This window comes from Hylobates moloch, unplaced genomic scaffold, assembly GCF_009828535.3.
Source record: "Hylobates moloch isolate HMO894 unplaced genomic scaffold, HMol_V3 SCAFFOLD_13, whole genome shotgun sequence".
Taxonomy (NCBI): domain Eukaryota; kingdom Metazoa; phylum Chordata; class Mammalia; order Primates; family Hylobatidae; genus Hylobates; species Hylobates moloch.
This window is the reverse complement of record NW_026652288.1, coordinates 44,869,552-44,890,823: the sequence shown is the minus strand read 5'-3', so window position 1 is coordinate 44,890,823 and position 21,272 is coordinate 44,869,552.

Below are 21,272 nucleotides of genomic sequence, written 5' to 3'. Positions count from 1 at the left end.
TTACCAATCTGTATTTCCATAATTTGTATATCTTATGTTGAACTAGGTGTATGTCTGATATGGTTTGGCTGTGTTCCCACCTAAATCTCACTTTGAATTTTAGCTCCCATAATCCCCACATTTCATGGGAGGGACCTGGTGGAAGGTAATTTAGTCATGGGGGCAGGTACCCTTATGCTGTTCTCGGGATAGTGAGTGAGTTCTCACAAGATCTGATGCTTTTATAAGGGCCTTTTCCCTTTTGCTCCTTCTTCTCCTTCCTGCCGCCATTGAAGAAGAACATGTTTGCTTCCCCTTTCACCATGACTGTAAGTTACCTGAGACTTCCCCAGCCATGCTGAACTATGAGTCAATTAAGTCTCTTCCCTTTATAAATTATTCAGTATCAGGTATGTCCTTATAGCAGCATCAGAATGGACTAACACACTAAATTTGTACTGGGAGTAGGGCGCTATTTTAAAGATATCCAAAAATGTGGAAGTGACTGTGGAACTGGGTAACAGGCAGAGGCTGGAACAGTGTAGAAGTCTCAGAAGAAGACAGGAAAATGTGGGAAAGTTTGGAACTTCCTAGAGACTTAGAGGGCTCAGAAGACAGGAAAATGTAAGAAGGTGTGGAACTTCCTAGAAACTTGTTGAAGGGCTTTGACCAAAATGCTGATAGTGATATGGACAATGAAGTCCAGGCTGATGTGGTCTTAGATGGAGATGAGGAACTGTTGGAAACTGGAGAAAAGGCCACTCTTGCTATGTCTGGATGTCCACCCAGAATTTTGGTGCAGGGGCGGAGTCCACATGGAGAACCTCTGCTAGGGCAGTGCAGAAGGGAAATGTGGGGTCGGATCCCCCACACAGAAGCCCCACCGGAGCAATGCCTAGTGGAGCTGTGACACAAGGACCACCATCCTTCAGACCCCAGGATGGTAGATCCACTGACAGCCTGCACCGTGCACCTGGAAAAGGCACTGGCACTCAACACCAGCCCATTAAAGCACCTATGAGGGGAGCTGTACCCTGTAAAGCCACATGGGAGGAGCTGTGCAAGGCCGTGGGAAACCACCTCCTACATCAGTGTGCCCTGGATGTGAGATATGGAATCAAAGGAGATCATTTTGGAGCTTTAAGGTTTAATGACTGCCATATTGGATTTTAGACTTGCTTGGGGCCTTTAGCCCCTTCAGTTTGGACAATTTCTCCTATTTGGAATGAGTGTATTTAGCCATTTCCTGTACCCCCATTGTATCTAGGAAGTAACTAACTTGCTTTTGATTTTATAGAGTCACAGGCATAAGGGACTTGTCTCACCTGAGATGAGACTTTGGACTTGGACTTTTGAGTTAATGCTGGAATGAGTTAAGATTTTGGGGGACTGTTGTAAGGGCATGATTGTGTTTTGAAATGTGAGGACATGAGATTTGGGAGGGGCCAGAGGTGGAATTATATGGTTTGGCTCTATCCCCACCCAAATCTCATCCTGAATATTAGTTCCCATAATCCCCACATGTTGTGGGAGGGACCTGGTGGGAGGTAATTTAATCATGGAGGCAGTTACCCTCATGCTTTTCTCATGAGAGTGAGTGAGTTCTCATGAGATCTGGTGGTTTTATAAGGGGCTTTTCCCCTTTTACTCCTTCCTTTCCTTCCTGCCACCATGTGAATAAGGATGTGTTTGCTGCCTTTTCTGCCATGATTGTAAATTTCCTGAGGTCTCCCTAACCAGGCTGAACATTGCATCAATTAAACCTCTTTCCTTTATAAATTATGCAGTCTCAGGTATGTCCTTATAGCAGTGTGAGAACAGACTAATACACTGTCATTTGTATTATTTAACTTATATCTCCACTCAATTTTCTACTTAGAATCTCTTGCTTCATCTCTAGTACATACCATGATCTTATTAAATGTGTGCTTTTATTTTCTGGCTATTTCATTAGTCGTAGAATAAAATCCAAACCTCTTGGTACAACATGAAAGCTACTTTACAATTTGTCTGAAACTAGCATACACAGCCTCATCTCCTTTGGCTCCACCTCAGACACTGAGTTATCTGAAGCGCTAGTCTTGCAGTTCCTTCCTTATACGCTAGTTTCTTCCCTAGAACATACACATCTCACCTCTCCATTTTCCCAAGGACAATCTTCAAAACCCAGCCCTGCTTAGCCGATGTAAATCCTTACATTTTTTCCATAATAATGACTGTTCTAGAACCCTCTTTTTGTTAGAGCGCCTCCTCATTTTCTCACAAAGGCAAATGGGAAATAAACCTGACTCTGCAAATGTGGAAAACATGTACCTTGTATTTATATTTGACTGCCATCAGTAATAAATTTAGATAATTGTGAAGAAGATATTTATTTTAGAGGTTTTTCTTCTCAAATTTATTATAGATTTGGTGTAATTATAATTAAATTCTAAAATTTAGAAAGAAGAATAAGGGACAATATATATATTCTTTTGTACTATATGTATATTCCAAAGCTGATGCATTATATTTTTAATTGCAATACATTATAAAATAATTTATTACATAAAAAAGTAACACCTGTTTTTAGAAAGTTATTTGCTTATATGTCTGTCTCTACCTTCTGCACTGGAACATACATGGTAATAAATACTGTTTCGTATGATTATTTTTCTAAATGTAAAGCATCACTATAAATAATACTGAAAGTAATGAAAATTAATATTATTTTGACATGCTAAATATCATCTCATGGCCATATTATCTTAATGTAAGTTAACTGAATGGAGGGACATCCCCTGAGAGCTTAACTCATCAGTTGTAAGTCATGGCTAAAAATTTAGAAAATTTGGTAGTAGTTTCATCTCAGATTCTAAGCATAGTCTTATTGTTTGCAGACTATAACATTATCATTTCTAAATAACTATTATGTGTTTTTTCCTGAGACCAGGAAACAAAAGGTATTTTTTATAAGTGTTTTAAAGGAAATAATCAAACATACATTACCTAGCCCTTAAGAAGAAGAAAATATCCCATATTTTGAGATTCCTAATGAGGATCAAATAGTGAGATGAAATGGGTCATGACATTTGACTACACATAAGAATAAAAAATCAGAGAGACACGCCCACTCAAGAACTCAGGTTTAGGTGGGGATGAGACAAGACACACTGTCAGGTTTTGACAATTTCAAGTTTTCAATTAGGAAAGCATATTACTATGTAGCATCCAGGCATGTGGAAACAATTTTCTTATTATTCATTTTACATAAATATCTGTATAGACTTGCTATGGATCAGGCAGCAAGGGCTGCATACAAAGCAATCAGCACTCAAAGACAAAGTTAGTCAGAAGTTGAGCAGTTTGCCCACAGGCAGCAGAGAGCTAGCTACTGAAAAAGGGTTCAAGAGCAGTGTTCAGGAAGTGCAATCTTTAAATGCAATGTTTGCATGACTATCAAGGCAAGGGAACACATAAACAGTGGCAGATAAATAGTCTATAACTTCTTGATTTTATTTCTCATCCATATTATTATTTTATGAGGAGTTAGAAGTAGAGTTGGAAGGTAATTTAATAACATTTTTTTCTCATGATCACATACAAGACTGCAGGGAAAATTTAATGGATTTGATCATCTATTTTCCAAATGTACTTTATTGTCACAGTCTTGGCTATAATCTTCCCTTTTTTTCCCAAATCCTATTTTTAGCCCTCTTAATGTGCTTGTCTCTGAGTAAAATTCTATCAAAAAATTATTAATCTATGGTCAAATTTCTGTTTCTATATTTTTCATGCTGGAATTCTGTTGGCAGTGTCATAGAGATTAAGGCAAATTTATAACTTCAGATGATTGCCATAATAGAAATGCTGAGTAGAACATAATAAATAGTGCCCATTTATTCAAAATATCTACTTCAATTCTTAGTAAAATAAAATATAAATACAAGGCTTTCTTAGACATTTATAGAGCATTTAATGTGCACACATAGGCATTATTTGATGTAATTGTTTTAAACCTGGCTTCCAGTAGCAAAAAGCAAATCCATTATATACACATGAATATTAAGGCACATTAAAATTTAATTAATTTGAATAAGCTGCAGTGTAAATGTTCTAATTATATTGTTAAAATGTTCAATATAACAATCTCAGGAAATTATTAAATATGTTCATATATATTAAATTGCTATTTAAACATCTTCAGCTTCTATTCTCATCAATGAAATGTTTTTGCTTTATTATGCTACCATCCAATAAATTATACATTCAATCGTTTGTATACAACTGAAAGGTTTACCCACAAAGAATATGCTGAGTAAAGCATTCATAAGTTTCTGTTTGTACTTTATCGTTTTCATTTTGGAATTCAGATACTTAATGAAAATATTATTTTTTGATATTATTAACTATTGAGTGTTATCTATTTAATCAGCTAGTTTTAATTTACTATCTGCTAAAAGAAAATTAAAATTAAAAAAAGGCACAGCATAAAGCTTTTTAAGATTTATTGCCTCATGATGAAACAAGGCAAAAAAAGTATCCCCTGACTGCCTTTAATATAATGTCTGAGTCTTATAGTTATGATATGGTGCTAAACCTCTTTGCTCTAGATATTATAGTTGAAAGTGCAAATTCCAAGCTTATCTGGAGTACAGATTCATTATGAAGTCGAGAGAGTTAAGAATGAGAAATAAGGTGAGCAAGGTAGAGTAGGACTAGGTTGTGCAGAGCCTTAAATTTCACTGTTTCCTTGTGTACTAGGACAACAAAGAACTGAGACTTTTAATAGAAAGTAGCATGACAAACAGTGACTTACAAAGGTTAACCTGGTAATAGGTTCTGACATTTTATAAGAAGTTTACAAAATGTACTGCTCCGTTTCCCTGACTTAATCTTCTATTATCAGTGTATCCGGCCTTAAGCCATTAGCTTGGAGATCACACACGGAAGAGCTTTAGAAGAGAGGAAGACTACCAAATGATTTAACAAAGATCTTAAAATAATTATACTGTGTCAACCAGCTTATGGCTACCATATAAATCTCCACTGGTTGAATTGCCAGATCAGTATAAATAAGTCACTTATTAATATTGATAGATTTGGAGAGGCATACTAAGCAGGAACATATGAAATAGTTTTAAGGAAACTGTGTTTGGTGTCAGTTCTGCTTATAGAAGGCCAAGTAGGCCGGGCGCGGTGGCTCACGCTTGTAATCCCAGCACTTTGGGAGGCCGAGGCGGGCGGATCACGAGGTCAGGAGATCGAGACCACGGTGAAACCCCGTCTCTACTAAAAACACAAAAAATTAGCCGGGCGTGGTGGCGGGCGCCTGTAGTCCCAGCTACTCGGAGAGGCTGAGGCAGGAGAATGGCGTGAACCCAGGAGGCGGAGCTTGCAGTGAGCCGAGATTGCGCCACTGCACTCCAGCCTGGGCGACAGAGCGAGACTCCGTCTCAAAAAAAAAAAAAAAAAAAAAAAAAGAAGGCCAAGTATACTCAATTCATTTCTACCCTATCAAAAAGGTAGGGCATTTAAATAACATGCACTAAGTTAAAAGATAATTGACTTTTTGGGAAAAAATATTCTTAATGATAAGAGAAAAATATTAATATTTAATAATATTAATATTGTCTACACACTAGTAAATGAAAGACACTCTGATTTTTACATGGTCAGATAATATTGAGTAATTTCACAGAAAAAGAAATAACAACTGGTCAATAAAATATGTAAAAAAATTTAACCTCACAGTTAAATAGTGTATTACAAGTTAATATATTTAGGTGTATTTTTTCCTCAACAAAATGGGACCAGATTGATAATATACACATTGATGAATTTTAGAATGAATAGGTATTCACACTCGGTATGGGTTCTCAGTATACCTGGTATATTTTGAAGCATAATGTGTTGGTTGCATAAGAAAAATTCTAGTTTCAGGAAACTAATCTAGAGAACAACAATCACAAAGATGTTCCCTGGAGCATTTTGTAGTAGTGAAAACCTCTAATGCTAAACTAAGATGCAGCAGTTAAAACAGTAAGATGGAACTATACGATTAGCATGGAAAAATCTTCATGCTAAGTGAAAGGCTGGTGGCAGAATATATACAATGTGATTCTGTTTCTGCTCTCAAAAACCCAAAGGAAAAAAAATGTGTGTATGTGTGTACATGTGTATAACTGTGTGTGCATATATATACACATGTATACATACATCACAATGTCACATATATATGAACATATAATGAACATGAAGAGTTTTGGAAGAAATTTGCTAAAATAAAAACAGTCCATAACAGTTATTGCCATCAAGAAGGAATGTGGTATGGAGTTAACAGCAAGCAGTCCTTTCACTAGTCATGTACTGTTTGAAGTTTTCAGATAAATGGTTCAAGTGTCACTTGTAAAATGAAAAAATAAATGCTTGTGAGGCTATATGATCTTGTGTCTGGAATTGGTGGGTTCTTGGTCTCACTGACTTCAAGAATGAAGCTGCGGACCCTCGCGGTGAGTGTTACAGTTCTTGAGGCGGCGTGTCTGGAGTTGTTCGTTCCTCCCGGTGGGCTCGTGGTCTCGCTGGCTTCAGGAGTGAAGCTGCAGACCGTCGTGGTGAGTGTTACAGCTCATAAAAGCAGTGTGGACCCAAAGAGTGAGCAGTAGCAAGATTTATTGCAAAGAGCAAAAGAACAAAGCTTCCACAGCGCAGAAGGAGACCCGAGTGGGTTGCCACTGCTGGCTCGGGCAGCCTGCTTTTATTCTCTTATCTGGCCCCACCCATGTCCTGCTGATTGGTAGAGCCAAGTGGTCTGTTTTGACAGGGTGCTGATTGGTGCATTTACAATCCCTGAGCTAGACATAAAGGTTCACCACGTCCCCATCAGATCAGTTAGATACAGAGTATCCACACAAAGGTTCTCCAAGGCCCCACCAGAGCAACTAGATACAGAGTGTCGATTGGTGCACTCACAAACCCTGAGCTAGACACAGGGTGCTGACTGGTGTGTTCACAAACCTTGAGCTAGACACAGAGTGCCGATTGGTGTATTTACAATCCTTGAGCTAGACATAAAGGTTCTCCAAGGCCCCACCAGAGCATTTAGATAGAGTGTCGATTGGTGCACTCACAAACATCGAGCTAGACACAGGATGCTGATTGGTGTGTCTGCAAACCTTGAGCTAGATACAGAGTGCTGATTGGTGTATTTACAATCCTTGAGCTAGACATAAAGGTTCTCCACATCTCCACCAGACTCAGGAGCCCAGCTGGCTTCACCCAGTGGATCCTGCAGTGGGGCTGCAGGTGGAGCTGCCTGCCAGTCCCGCGCCGTGTGCTCGCACTCCTCAGCCCTTGGGTGGTCAATGGGACTGGGCACCGTGGAGCAGGGGGTGGCGCTCGTCGGGGAGGCTCGGGCCGCACAGGAGCCCATGGAGGGGGTGGGAGGCTCAGGCCTGGTGGGCTGCAGGTCCCCAGCCCTGCCCCGTGGGAAGGCAGCTAAGGCCCGGTGAGAAATCGAGCGCAGCGCCGGTGGGCTGGCACTGCTGGGGGACCCAGTACACCCTCCGCAGCCCTTGGCCTGGGTGCTAAGTCCCTCATCTCCCGGGGCTGGCAGGGCCGGCCGGCTGCTCTGAGTGAGGGGCCCGCCAAGCCCACGCCCACCCGGAACTCCAGCTGCCCCGCAAGCACCACGCGCAGCCCCGGTTCCCACTCACGCCTCTCCCTCCACACCTCCCTGCAAGCTGAGGGAGCCGGCTCACACCTTGGCCAGCCCAGAAAGGGGCTCCCACAGTGCAGCGGTGGGCTGAAGGGCTCCTCAAGTGCCACCAAAGTGGGAGCCCAGGGAGAGGAAGCACCGAGAGTGAGCGAGGGCTGTGAGGACTGCCAGCACGCTGTCACCTCTCAATCTTGAAAATAACTGACATAGATTGAATCTAGAACAGATTGAATACTCCGTAAATTCAAGTATATTCTATGTAATTTTAAAAATGATTTACAAGCTTTGAAAATTATAAATATTGGCCGGGCACGGTGGCTCATGCCTGTAATCCCAGCACGTTGGGAGGCTGAGACAGGAGGATGGCCTGAGCTTAGGAGTTTGCAACCAGACTAGGCAACACAGTGAAATCCCATCTCTACTAAAATACAAAAAATTAGAGGGGCGTGGCAGCAGGCACCTGCAGTCCCAGCTACTAGAGAGGCTGAGTCAGGAGGATTGCTTGAACCCAGGAAGCGGCGGTTACAGTGAGCTGAGGTTGTGCCACTGCATTCCAGCCTGGGCGACAGAGCGAGACTCCATCCACCCACCCCCTCCCCAAAAAAAGAGAAAGAAAATTATAAATATTTGGCTAGATGTAAGAGTAAATTGTATTTCTGCAGTTCTTGAAACAAAAAGAGTTACTGAGGAAGAATAGTATTCTCTGTAGTCACGAATTAATATGTCAAGTGTTATATTTTAAGTACTGCATGATTCCACTTATATGAGGTATCTAAAATAGTCAAACTCGTAGAAGCAGAAAATACAATAGTGCTTTCTAGAGACTGAGAGGTGGGGGAAATGGGGAGTGATTATTCAAAGATATGAAGTTTCAGTTACACTAGATTAAAAAAATTCACCTGTAGTTTAACCACATGGTATTGTAAATTTCAAATATGTTAAGAGGGTATGTCTCATATTAGATGTTCTTACTCCAAGAAGAAAACAAAAACAAAATGGAAAAACCAAAGGAAATTCTGGGAGGGACTGAATATGTCTATTACCCAGATTGTGGTGATACTGTCATGGATGTTTACATATACCCAAATTCATCAAATTGTACACATTCAATATATGCGGTTCTTTGTACACCACTTGCACTTCAATAAAGCTGTTAAAAACAAATTTAAATCATTTTAAGTATAAAATTTGCTTTCATCAATCTTCTTTGCCATTCTTAACTTTTCAAAGTTATAAATGTAGCCATAGATAGAGATGCTGCCGTGCATCTAAATGAGTGAGCATGATGAATGACCTTCACCATAGAGCTGTACTGCATCACAACATGCATCTAATGTGGCATGCAGGTGTTTCTAGAGGAGCTTCAAGTTCAGGCGACTATTTTCCTCTGATATTTTTTGGTTTAGGGCATATATCTATAGAACTTCTAGTCTATCTGATACCACTTTTCTTCTCCATGAAGTTAGTATCTACAGATTTTGTTATTGGTTTTAAAGTCTTAGTCCAATATATGATGAGAATTCTAGTCTAGCTCTGCCCTTTGCCAAACCTGTGACCTTGGAAAACTTTACCCCTTTCAACATGAGAATTCCCAATTGTAAAAATAGGGTTATTTACCCTTTTTATAGGAACTTGTGTGGATTGTATAAGATAAAATAATTAAAGCACCTAACATTGTATGTTATTGATTTTAATAATTCAATTAATAAATAATCCACTTTCTCAACCTACTTCTTTGTTGCTACTTTTATATTTTCTGTCAAATCCTCCAAGTGTATTCACCTTCAATTGAAAGTACTCTCACTTTTATAAAAATTTTAAACCAATCAGTTAGTCCACTTCTTGCCATCCATGTCATAGATGAATAATATATAGCATGTCATATGTCAAATGTGCTCTTTGGTTTTTCAAAGCTGTGTTGTCATGGCTATTCCTTCACCATTGGACAACAAAGTCTTGGCTGTTTTCATAAATGTAGCCTTCTGAAAATTCAGCATGGTCTAATTTTTAGACATTTAAGTTTCTGCTTATAAATAATAAAGTATGTTTATATAATATAATTACAGGTTTGTGGACTATCTCTGAAATACACATATATACATAGCCCCAGTTTTATGTCATATAATTTTTGTCTTCTTTCCCTTAAAATCTAAGAAGCTCATTCATAAAAAACAAATTCATAATAACTAAAATTTCCAAATAAGAAGTCAGAAAAATGCAAATATTCTTTCTCATGATATTATCTAAAATCACACATACTGCATAATCAACAGCTCATTTAGCAGCCTAATAATTTATAATAATATTTATGTGCTGTCTGAATGTATTTATTACACTTATAGTCCTCATATTTCTATAACTGCAATTTTAAACCATATAACTAATTCTGTCATAGTTTTCCCCCTTTTACTGGTTAATACAACTTTATTTTATTCCCAGTGAAAGTGATGTAAATAAATAAATATATACTTCTCTGTTTTTTGTAATGATTTTATTTGATTTTAAAATGCAGTGAGAAGATGTTTTCCTATTTAGGAATGTTACAAGCTGACTAGCATCTAATTTTCTCCTTTTTCTTCTGACTCTCCTCATTCCAAATTCCATTGTCGAACTGTAAAAAACCTATCAAATGTGTTTCTAATGACACCACGTTTCCTTCCTTTCTATTTTCTCTCTGTGACTGGAGTATTCGTGTTGGATAAAATTTAATATGCTAGCCCCAACTGACAACATTAAGTCTCTCTGCAAGTGTTATCACTTGATCCATAGGTGCAGACAGTACAATGGACTCTGGAGAGATTCAGAATATAATTTGTTCTTCACTGGTATTGTCATTAAGCCCATATATATACAGCAGCAAGGCAATATTTCAGTCAAGATTGAAGGCACTGTATTATCAGCCATTCCTTTAAAATTAAGTAGAGCCAAGTTCTGTCCAGCAAAATAATTCCTTCAACAAATCTACTCCAGTCACAGGATATTTCTAGGCATAACATTTATGTGAAAACTTATCATGAAGACCCTGCTGTGTTTTTGGATGGTTGGTTTTCCAAACCACTGGAGAGGCTGATAAGCAAATACGACTATAGTATAAACTCAGGCTTAACTTCTATGAGATATGATTTGAAGTAATTACTCAAGCTCACATTGACTTTATCCTACTCTGAATTTCTAATTTATTCTGGGGAAGAGAGCTATTTTCTGTGTTTTCCTGGAATTCCAACACACCTCATAAAATAGGAGTTAATAATCTTCAGCCCTGTTCTAGGAGTAATAATAATAATAATGGCGATAACATTTATACCATTTATTATGAATCACATGCTGTTCTACATCTATATATTAATTCATTTAATCCCTTCAACAGCCCTGGGAAGTAAGTTCCTTATTATTCTCTTTCTGCAGATGAGGAAACTGAAGCAACAGAGAGTTTAATAGTTTGCTCAAAGTCATAGAGATAAAAGGGTCACAACTGAGATCCTAAACAAGGCATTATGGCTGCAGAGTCCAGTTCTTTACCACTACTATGTTATACAGAAGAACTGAAAAACACTTTTCTGCCAGTGATTCTACCAGCTTTTTCTTTGTTCCTTAGAACATGCTATTTCTCTGCTCCTGTTTGGGTGTGCTCAGAGCACCTGAGCCAGGGCTTAGTGGCCTCCTAGGGGTGTATATCAGTCAACTTGTAAACAACAGAAGCTAACTCTTGCTAATATAAATAGAAAAGCATTTTACTGAAAATACATTGTATAGTTCACAGAATTGCTTAAGATGTTTTGACAGCAAAGTTAAAAAACAAAACAAAACAAACAAGAAAACAACAACAAAACAGATAAGAACAAGGACATGGTTCCCGACTCTACTAGTATCAAGCTTTGTAGTGAGACTTGCTTTGAACAATGAAATGTAAGCAGAAATTTTAAATACTACTTCCAAGAAGAAGCTGTAGGAGACATTGCATGATTCTAACATCTCTCTTTTTTTCTATCACATAAGTCACTACATCCCATATAGGAAATGTTCCTAAGGTGTGAATCCCAAGGGGAAATAAATGCTTATTGTCGATGATCTCTGAGTTTTTGCTTTATCTGGTAAATACCATAATCTAGTTTAAACTGATTCATAAAAGGGACAACCAGTAGTAAACATTACCATATCCACAATGAGGTAACATGTCAGTTCAGTTAGGAAACCGTTTCTTTCTCCAAGGAAATCTGTGTTTGTTAGTTGGCATTGCTGCTGTTGTTGGTACTAACACTGAATCCCAATCTTGCCACCATAGGCATCATTGCTCCAGAAAGAGGATTTGCTGTTGCCTTAGCCACTGCCATCATGGATTTTGCATTGCTCATGTTTCTTTAGTTCTTGATTCAGTGATTCAGATGTGACTTGAAGTAATTACTCAAACTTACATTGACTTCATCCTACTCTGAATTCCTAATTTATTCTGGGGAAGAGAGCTATTTTCAGTGTCTGGGAGAGAGGGATCTGATTATTGGAGTTTAGGACTAGTACTTGTGTGTGCCTCAGTTGGAAGGGTGTCTAGAAAAGCAAATATCTGAGTTATTCAGGTTTTATAGTAGTAAAAGGGCACTTCTCATCCACACTCATGATGAAGAATTGTTTAAATAACAAAAGGGAATCTTATCAAACTCATTAGAACTTTCAAGACCTCAAATCTCCCAAGTAAGGCAAGTTGGGTTCTCTCTCCACCCCCTCTCTCTCAACCCATCACCCCATCTCTCAATCTCTCCCCCTCTGTCTTTTTCTGTCTCTATCTCTGCCTCTCTCTACCCTTAACTTTATCTCTTTCATTCAACTGAGTTCTAAAACAGCTATGATCCTCCATAAATAAGTGAATTATACATGAAGAAAAGAAGTAAGATGAAGACTAAAATTTAGTCTCTGATGAAAGTTACATTGTTTAGCCCAGATTTACCATTAACACAGCTGACACAAATATCTTAATTTGAAAGCTATATCTATTTCTCTCTTTGTTCAGAACCTATAAGAAGGAAAGGGTAATGATTACTAGTCCACCTCAAAACCCAATACACTTACTCCGTGAACAATGAAGTAGAGGAGTCTAGCTTCCTTCTTCAGAAAAAGATACACAGAGATAGCCCCTAATTAGAACTGCTATTCCTTACAATGGTGCTTGGTCCTTCAGTCCAGAAACTGAATTTTCTTTGTTTATATTTGATCATTTTTATCAGGGACATAAATTTACATAAATAGAATTTAGACAAGAAATATATACAAAATATTTTGCCAATGTATTAATTGAAAGATATTCCTTTCTAGGAATCAGTATATTCTCTCTCTTATAACCATTTCTTACGGAAAAATTAGTGATCAGAAATTTCTTGATGTGATTTATCCAATTGGCTGAGAAACACAACTTCCATTTGCAATGCAGTATGTCTTACTAATTCCAACTATGACGGCCTTCTTTCCTTCTCTTGAGTTAAAAATGGCCATGTGTCTCAACTATAGCCAATAAAATTATAATCAAAAGTCTGGGGTCAATGGGATTCTGAGGAAGCTTTTGCTTTACTGATAAAAGAGACAATCTAGCATTGCTTCTTCCATTTTATTATTACCTTCAAGGCACCTGTGGAGCAGTGGTCACCATTTGGCAAACTTGATAATACAGCACAAGGAAGAAAAATTAATATGGTGAGGATGGTAGGGCAGTAATATAGAAAGTCCCAGTTACTTGAATACACCTTTTAACAACTGTATACATACCATCTATTTACACCACAGTTGTTAACAATAAATGTCTTTGTATTTTAAGCCACTATTAGTCAATTATTTTTTAATTGAAGCCAAAAGTATTCTCCACGAATATACCTGATGAACATGAAACCATAGGAAAGACAGTAAACTGTTTTAGGAGAAAGGATATTTAACACAAACATTGGAAAACCCAGTGAAATATTTTCCCCACACAAAATAGAGAAATTTCTTTAGAGAAAAAAATTACTTCTGTAAATTTATTTCCAGTGTATTTCTTGAATAGACAGTATTTAATGTACTGTGGCTTTTGTCTATATAAGCTTATTTTCCATAATTTTAGGCTAGTCACCAATTGCACAGAAAAATTCACATTTCTAATTCAGATTGCCTATTTTTTTTTTCCAGTAGTAATTTTGTCTTTTATCTTCAAGGGTTGACATGCATCAGTCCCTTGATTATAATGGCATCTTAGAGTTACTGCTTTTAGAATTGCAGTCTGATTTTGTAACTAATTAGCTGTTGATCTTAGACAAGTTATTTAACTAGAGCTTTATGAATCTATGTCTTTAATTATATCTTGGATATTTAATTTCTATACCTATGTGCTAAAGCTTTTGCTAGCATTGAAATATCCTAGGCTCTCCTCGAAATAAAAGCATACTATTTTGATGCACTTTACAGTTTTTAAAGTTGCTTATACATTTTTAAACACTTGCCTCTGTGATTTTCTCATTAGAAATAAGCAAAACAGCAAAACATTTACAACAGTGATATTGTTTGGCTCTGTGTCCCCACCCAAATCTCACCTTGAATTGTAATAATCGTTACTTGTCAAGGGCGAAATCAGGTGGAAATTATTGAATCGTGGGGTGGTTTCCCCCATGCCTTTCTCATGATAGTGACTGAGTTCTCAGGAGATCTGATTTGTTTGTTTGTTTGTTTGAGATGGAGTCTTGTTCTGTTGTCAGGCTGGAGTGCAGTGGCATGATCTCCGCTCATTGCAACCTCCGCCTCCTGGGTTCAAGTGATTCTCCTGCCTCAGCCTCCCTAGGAGCTGGGATTACAAGCATGCGCCACCACGCCTAGCTAATTTTTGTATTTTTAGTAGAAACAGGGTTTCACCGTGTTGGCCAGGATGATCTCGATCTCTTGACCTCATGATACGCCCACCTCAGCCTCCCAAAGTGCTGGGATTACAGGCGTGAGCCACTGTGCCTGGCCGATCTGATGGTTTTATAAGGTGCTTAGGGCTTCCCCCTTCGTTTGGCACTCATTCTCTCTCCTGCCACCCTGTGAAGAGGTGCGTTCCGCCAAGACTGTAAGTTTTCTGAGACCTCCTAAGCCACAAAGTACTGTGAGTCAATAAAAATTATTTTCTTTTTACACTACCCAGTCTCATGTATTTCTTCATGGCAGCATGATAATTGACTAATATAAACAGTATCTGCTAAAGAGGAAAATTGCAACAACAGCAATAAAAAACAAAACAAAACAAAAATAGCTAATGAATATTGCCAAAATTCATTTATTTTAAAATTATATGTAAAAATTAGTGTGAATGGCAGTTAAAAAGACATTATAGAGTTTATGCTAAATATCAGTTTTTCCTTTCACTGCTTTCAATATAACCTATAACAGACTTTGGTATAAAGATATTTAGTCAACTTTGATACTTAACTTTCTGTGAAAGAGGAGAGAAATCTGTAATGCATTCTTTAAGAGAATATCATCTTCAGTAAATGCCATTACAATCACAAGGTTGTTGGTAATAAAGTTATGAATGATCACATTATTTAAACTATTCAGTGCCAAGCATGACTCATGCACACCTGACATATTTAGGAGGACTATTGGTCTGCTTATGAAACTGATCTCTAAATCTTAGGAATGTGAAAAATACATTTTTGTTTCTATCTTGAATATTATCATTTTGGTCAATGTAGAATTTTCAGGGAATTTCGAAATTCAGCCAGCTTTAATTTCTTGGTGGTGAAATAAATAGCTACTCTTTTCTGCCTTAATGTTTATACATATTCAATACTAAATTATTTAAATTCAATGTTAATGCTTGATAATTTAAGCAGACAAATTAGACTATGCAAAATTAAATCTGATTACATGATTGTTGAAAGGTAATATCATATACAGCTTGGTACACCCCAGAAAATAATTCTTTATAAAGGAGCTGAAACTTTAATTACCTGTGTATATCATTTTATATTATTATCCAAATTATTATGCTCTCTCTCACATAAAATTCTAATTTAGTTACAGTACCCTGTAATGTTCCCTACATTCATTTTTTAATGTTCCTCAATTTTAAATTTGCTCTTCTTGTCATATAATAGTATTAATATTATATAGACATATTTATTTTTATCCATTTTATTCTCAAAAGGTATTTAATGTCATTATACTTTCCTTTCACAAAGTAATTGAATAATAATCAGAGACTAGAGGAAGCATTTAGACTCTAATAAAGGATGACTCCTTTCTGATATTTGATTCCTGGTAACATTCAAGCTTCATTTCTCCTCCTCTATCTTCTGCTCCATATCTAGGCAAAGTTGATAAGAAATCTTTGTGCTCTCTCCTTTCAGCCTGGTTGGAAGTTCAAAGCATGAAAACTCTGGTTCATACATAAGAACCTTCACCTCAGTCGCATCCCCTAACTACCATAGAGGCAGAGCCAGTCTCCTTTTAGATTGTCATGGGAAGTTACTGTGCTTGTGCCAGAAAGCCTCAACATGTGAGGAATAAACTTTTGTATACTTTCTTTATGTCTGTGTGTGCAGCATCATTAGTCTCAACCTGAACCAATGCTCAGGGTGGTTTCCACCTTCTTTCTGAATTGGTTACACTTGGCACTCTGGGCAGTTTGTCTAGGCAGTGATCACCACCACTAGGCACCATTATTCTCTCTTGCTTTGGCCTGCTAAGTGGTTTTGGTGCCTGCTGGTAAGCATGCCCTAAAGCTGTGCTTCTCTGTAGTGTGGTTGTTAAATCCTACTGGGCCTTGTATAGATGTATAAATATAAGTCAAATGTTTTAATAGTTGCCATTTAAGTACAGAAGTATGGGACTGGGACTTTCTTAAAGTGACCTTGGGTCACCTGTGTTTGCCCAGACCTATCTTTATATATTAGCTTGAGTCATGTGTCTCGATTCTAGTGTATGCCACAACTGATGTTAGGCTCAAGCCAATGGCTTACCTTGTGACTGCTGGCTGTGTCTAAATAGAAGCCTAGGCACCCATTCTATAGAGTACTCAGAGAAAAAAGAATGATATTCTTTGCAATATATGCCCCACTGGCTGTATGGAGCAAGAATAGTTCCCATGCGGCATCAAGAGGTCATACTGCTAAAAGCAAATGACTTACTAGAATGCTAAAAAATGCTTCTGCTCTTGCTTCTGGCTGTACTTTTGTGGCCACAAGAAAAAGATCCTGATCCACTGGGTTCCAGGGAAAAATGCCCATGTGCCGCCGTGGTACAAGCACAGGGTTAATTCAAATCTGATTCGAACATAGTTACTTAACACATATAAAGCATCCACCAGCATGGGAGAAATCCCTAACCATGACAATAGTGATTTAAGGCTCTCTAAAGGAAGGAACTTACAAAAATAGGCAAGACAAACAGGATACGCTTCTGGAGTAGAGACCATAGCCAAAGAAGAAGAGGAGAAAGAGCTTCCTTTTGGATACAGAGGAAAAATACAAATACCTAAAATATAGATGCACAATTTTACTCATTTGGAAATCCAAAATTTACTAAAATTTTTTTTTTACAAAAAGAGGATAAAAGTGTGCTGATTAGCCATTGTGCTTCCACAATGTAAATTCTGAATTAACTTTAACATCTTCTGAAATGCATCAGTTGGCAAACTTTAATGGCTTTAATAGAAGGGCTCACTCAAGTTACAGTTATATCTGGGATTCTACTAAGTTTAAATAATGTATCCCCTGTACTCTTTTGGGAATTAACAAATATAGAAGAATCTCACTTTAGCCATTGGAGCTACTGCCTTGCTTAAAAATCCCATAGCACTTACTGCCCTAAAATATCCCATAGCAGGCATGGACATTCCAATTCAATGAGTAATACATGAAAATTACACTAAGTCCTTGGGAATTACAATTGGCTTGACAAATAAGATTTGCAATGGACTTCCTCCTCTCCCCTCACTCAAGTTAAAAGAGTTAAATATAGTTCAGTATAAAGGAAAACAGATCTTAAGAACTGAAACTCATACAAAACCTGTTTTGAAAAGGGGTGATTTTCCCTGTAATTTCCCCATAAAAGCATAATTTGGCCAGATTTTAAACTTGGAAATAATGAATGGAGACTTATTGTAGATTACATCACCCTTAGTGATGTGGGTTTACTCATTAAGGCACTCATATCCAATGTTATTGAAATTACTGACTTCATTCAATTAGACTTTAGTAAGCTCTTTGTAGTTACATATTTGCTTCCTATGTATGTTCAGAGCCTATTTCAATAGCCTCACAGCTGAAGTTTGCCTTCAAGGTGAAATGAACACAATGCACTTTTACCTGGCTACCCATAGAGTACTTCAACAGCCCAGCTATCCCACATAATCATTGCAGGAAGGATCTTAATTCTATCCAACTTTTTCTAGGATCATAAGTATGATATTGCATTGATGAATCTTTCTTCAATGAGATTCACTTGATTTACTCACTCAGGGTATATACAAACTCACAAAGGAGCTTTACAAATAAGGGGTGGGCCATTGACCCATATGTAGTACAAGGCCCTGCCACCTTGGTTAAATTTCTGAAAATTATTTGGTTAGTCAAGAGCTTCTCCATCACTGACACTGTCAAGAAACATGCTCAATACTGAGCATGTCAATGCTGTTTCTTGACACAAGCCATACAACTTTTAGGCTTTTTTTGTGTTCTGAAGGCAACAACTTTCTCATTTATAAAGTTTACTTAAATATAGTTATACTGTTGCTTACAAATCAGCCCACATTTAATACGTTCCCTTAATGCCAATAGCTCTAGAATCCATTTGAGTTGCAATGCAACAGGCACTCCCCTTAATGTCTCTGAGATATTTGGCCAGTGCAGAAGCTGCAGCAACCTCCTCCCATACCTTCTGTAGTCTCTAAATCAAATCAACCAGGATGTCCATAAATTTCCCATGGGCTTCCAGAGCATGAAACTGCCCTTCCTGAACATTTGCACTCCTTGTAGTGCATACCATTACAACAGCAGTTGCTGGTAGCATGCTGGACCCACACAGGCTCTGAGCCTATCACCCTTCATACCCAGCTGCTTATTATGCCCTGGGTCGTGAAAACAGCATTCTGAAAGCTTGGTATAGTCAAGATCTCCTTACTAAAATGAAAAGTATACCTACAGGATCAAGCTAAATCTGGGTCTTCTGGCATATCCCAGCTGCAGGGGGCATAGCCTTCCCTATCTCCAGTGTGTTGTCAGATTCCATGGTGTTGTGGAAGTTTACTTCCTCTCCTACTCCTACACCTCACCTAGAGAGCCTCTTGAAATCAATTGAATGAGGAGAAAAATGAAGATAGTTTGTATACTTTACAGGTGGCAGCAACACTATTGTATGTGATGGAGCTTACTGGAGATCTGCTGCTTTTCATCCCTTAACGAGAACATTGCTGATCAAGGATGGAACCCAAGGTCTAGCACAATAGTTGAAATTTAGGCAGTGATCTTAGCAACAGATTCACTGGTCAATGATCAGTTTTATCTGTATGTTTTTATAGACTCTTTGGCTATTGTCTGGTCCAGCCAATGTCAGCAACAAATATGTTCTATGCAATGTTGTCCACTTTGGAATGAAGAATTCTGGGAAGCTCTTGGCTCAAGGTCACATATGTCTCACTCATAATAAAGCCAGTATAAAAGTCCTCATCAATATACTCCTCATCCCCTTCTGAGTTCCAGATACTATCGGTAGTGACCAGGCAATTCATTTCAGTTTTCAAAGTACTAGTTTTCAAAGTACGCTCTCTTTTAACCTTCTGATTCACATCTGGGCAACACTGTAAGAAAGCCTGGGTGTTCTCTTCTTTGGCACCAGTGGAAGCTAAATCATGCAAGCCCCAGCTGGCATATGGAAAACCTGGCTCCAGCCTTACTATATAATCACCAAGAAAGATGAGCTCATACTGGCTTGGGAAGCCACCTTGCTTTCCCTAGAAAGGCTTACTGTGTCAGTTAACAATACTTTTTATACCCTCTTGGTGCGTATGTGGCATTATCACTCTTGACAACTGTACTGAACTTGATTGGGGAAATCTATCCTGCCTCTTTAGAGTTTCTAAACCAGAAACATTGTACATCAAATTTCATTCTTTCCACTACAATAGAATACAGAAAAAATAAAAAATTCAGTGTCCTCAAAATATCTAAGGCAAAAACCACAATAGTTTTTTTGAGCATTTTAACAATCACAGATTCCTGCATTACTGAAACACTGATTGATCTTATTAGATGAGTGTTAAGATATTTAACAACAACAAATAGTGCTATTGCTCTTTTACAGAACCACAAAAAATATGTTTGGAAGGGGGAAACAGTTTGTAGGTCTCTGTTTCCACATTATTAAAATGGTTGATTGTTTTTGCTTTGTGTTTAAGCAAAGAAGCTTGGAAGCACTTTTATCTTTCCAATTATGGTAGTGAATGCAAATATGGTGCTTGCACAATCATCACATATATTACTAAATTTCTGACCCTTGGAAATAAGCATGACTTGCATGTCTATCTTTAGAATAATTTGCATCCAGCAGTTAATTGCTAATCAACTAGTACCCATGGGAAATCAAAAGCAAAAAAGAAAAAGCACAGAAAAAAATAAGTAAAAGAAAATTTGTTTTAACACCGGGAAAAGTATAATGTCATTATAAAGTCAAAATCATGCTTTAATAGTAACTTAAGATGTATTGATTCACAGATCAAAATGAAAATAATGCACATTATCCAACCCAAGGAATTTGAAAGTGCAGCAATCAACACGATTTTCCAGTTTTATATCCCTTTCCCTAAAATATCCAGGAATGTATGGGTGCTTAATAGTGTCCCAAAATACAGCTCTGTTGTTTTTTGCCTCACCACGACAAAAAAGAAATTCAGATGAGCTAAGAGGAATCTTCCATTTTTTCTAGAAGCAGCTTGCTCTGGTGTAAGCCCCCTCTTCAAAGAGTCATTGGACTTCTTTTGCTGTAGCCAAGTTCTAGACAATTGCATACAAATTTAAGAAATTTGCTTGCTGCATCACTGTTGCCCATGTTCTTATATTGCAGCATCAGTTGGAACTATAACTATTCACACAGGATAAAGTCCTGGGTCAGGCTTTCAGGTGAGGCCATTTCCTCCTACTCTAGTGTGAAATGATGCTCAGACTACAAGAGTTCTTCAAAACGAAGAGCAATATGTCATCTCTCACTTCAGTATGATGTGCAGCCAGGTGGCATCCATGTCCAAACTGACTTAATTTCCTAATATTAAAGAGAATCGCTGAATTTATTCATTGCCACTTCGTCAGGGTAGTCTGTCTACCAGGTGGATTAGGTAAGGTCTCCAGCACAGAGTAATCATTCTTTTTCTACTTAGTGCACTAGTAGTCCTGCTTGTCCTGTCCCTTTCTTTTCTTCGATTGATTGTTTTTTTAATTACATGGGTCTATTTTTCTTCCCACTACAGTCCACTGCAAGAGATTTTTATAACCTCAATCTCAGGAAGAAGTGGTTAGAATATATAGTCTTTGTCTCTGATGTAAATTTCTTTACTCTTCAAAATTTCTCACATTTTACCCAGAATATTTCAATCTCATTTAGTCAAAAATTT